The sequence below is a fragment of the Cupressus sempervirens genome, chromosome 10, assembly GCF_028749045.1.
Source record: "Cupressus sempervirens isolate cs-2001-9-10 chromosome 10, ASM2874904v1, whole genome shotgun sequence".
In the NCBI taxonomy this organism is placed as follows: domain Eukaryota; kingdom Viridiplantae; phylum Streptophyta; class Pinopsida; order Cupressales; family Cupressaceae; genus Cupressus; species Cupressus sempervirens.
The window spans coordinates 807699987-807702533 of NC_143127.1; the positions used below are offsets into that span (position 1 = coordinate 807699987).

General features: G+C 33.6%; 1 pseudogene; it reads left to right on the forward strand.

The window, feature by feature from the left end:
- The first annotated feature begins 741 nt into the window (after positions 1-741).
- On the forward strand, positions 742-1768 carry LOC149536389 (homeobox-leucine zipper protein HAT14-like; annotated as a pseudogene).
- The last annotated feature ends 779 nt before the right edge of the window (positions 1769-2547 follow it).

Below are 2547 nucleotides of genomic sequence, written 5' to 3' on the forward strand. Positions count from 1 at the left end.
GAGGTTAATGTCACCATCAAGCAAAATTATAACTAGTTTCCATTGGACTTGGCAATATCTGAGACCATTAAACTCAGGTATGAATTTGGAGTTCAATTGGTTATAATTCTTCCAATTTAATTTTTCTCATCTCAAAAGCTAAAGTGGTGATTCATGTATTTCTTTATATTCACTCAATCACAATCTTAAGTGTATGTTGTCTATGATATCAAGAATACTTTCACTATTTTGGCATTCTAAGTGTTTTCCTAGGTAGTCCTCCAGCATAATTTCCAATAGGCTTTCACTTGTAGGCGAGAGCCCTTAGAAATTCCTCACATTATTGCTCACACCAAATGGGACATTGGTTTGCGGCACTAATTTCTTGCTTGTCGCATATGTATTACACTAACCTACTTATAGCAGTTTTGAATGACAAAGTAGCCAAGATGGGATAGAGATCTTCTTTTTCATTAGAGGGAGCTACCAGGAGTCTTTTGTTCATGAGTGGGATGTTCCTGATACTTATTATACAAACTTAAGGAACAGGGGTGTTGATGTGTTGAAAAAGAAAAAAATGGAGTGTGAGGAATCAGGGATTTTGGTTGATAGGGATGATTAAGATGTACTCCTACAACGCATAGTACAAGGAATGTCTAACACATTTGGGGTCAGTTGTCTTTACTACCACTAGGCAAAAATCTCAGATTAGAAATGTTGGAATTCTGCTAAACTCCATTAAATATCTCCTCTTCCTCTTCAATGGCTGAGCTCCCTTACTAGGTGAAGATGAGGCCAGCCTCCATGGATAGCTATGGTCCTAGATCACATCCTCTAGTGTATTTTTGCATTTGTGTTGCATTTATTTAGGGTTGTTTAGTGAAATCCTCTGGTTATTTGGTGAAATTATCTAGTTATTTAGAGAAATTGTAGGGTTTTTTGAGTGTTTTTTTTTTGTATGATGTGGTGTAGGGAGGAGGGAGAGGCAGGGCATTGATATGAACCAAATATCCTTGCCCAAATATGATGAAGAGGTCACTGTGTCTTCTCCTAATAGCATTGTTTTGTCCTTTCACATGGAAGAGGGTGAGCTTTTTTGCAATGGAAAAAACATAAGGGAGAACAATAGGGCATCCTGGAGAGGTAGTGATGAAGAGGAAGGAGATAATAGTGGGAAGAAGCTCCACCTTTTCAAAGATCAATCGGCTCTCCTAGAAGGAAGCTTTAAAAAGCACAACACACTCAATCTAGTAAATATTTGCTCAAATCCTTTCAAATAAGTGCTCAAATTCTTTAAATTTATGCTCAAATCCTTCAAGTGTTCAAATCCTTTAAATAACTACTCAAATTCTTTCTATAATTGCTCAAAATCTTTAAATAAGTGCTCAAATCCTTGAATTAAATGTTATAAAAATCTAAATAACTACTCAAATTCTTGATGTAATTGCTCAAATCATGCTCAAACTCTTTGAATAAGTGCTCAAATAAATTTATGGTGCAAAAGCAAAAAATTATCCTGGCAAAGTAGCCCAACCTTCATCCATGGAAGGTTGGAATCTAGTTCTAGAATATATTGCTTAAAAATGGCATGAAGAAGACATAAATGGAGTGCAGATTTCTGAAGTGGTACTATGAAAATCTAATGGAAGATAATAGGCGGTTACAGAAGGAAGTGCATGAGTTGCAAGCTCTAAAGGTTTCAACTCCATTGTACATGCAACTTCTAGAAGCAACCTTCACCATGTGTTCCTCTTGCAAAAGAGTGGGAAGTCTCATCCATAAGAGATGAATGGAATCACATCAACTACCTTTAGAATAATTTGAAGGAATCAAAAGTTTTCATATATTTTACAAATGTTATTGTCTTATGATTATAATTTATAGGGTTAAAATTTGTAAGCTTTTTAAAATAAGATCAAAATCTTTTATAACAATTTAAGAAAGATCCAGAGTGTTCTTTGGGTAAAATTCAATTATATCCTTGCCATCAAGTATAAAATATCCCAAAAATGAGTGTGCAAAAGCTTGGATTTCTTTTCCCACCTCTAAAAAGGATAGAAATAAAATCATACAAGCTAATCATTAGTAAAATTCAGAGAAGCCTACAATGGATTTAAATATACATCATTTCATTATCATAATTATCCAAGTCAAATTTATTATAGGAATATGATGATACTTCCACCATTAGCATGTTTATTTGAGAATATGGAGAAATATACTATTTGGAATCTTGTATTTGTCTATCGCATCTTATCTCTGAGGTTTTCTTGTATTTATCTCAAATTATCTCCACTTTCCTTTAAATACATCCATGCAACAAGAGATTTTGTTCAACTCTTATAATTTTTTGTTTTGAGATTATCAGCAAAAAAACTGACATGAAGGAAAAGTTATACATTAGATGCTCTAAACAACCATCAATATCAAACATATCAATACAAGATATAGAAGTTATATGGAGTTCAATTTATCTTGATTTATGACCCCTTGTTGAATTTATTGTAGGCAATGGAGAGAAGGACAAAATTATCTATTCAAGGGAATGTAGCTGATAAGAAAAGAACA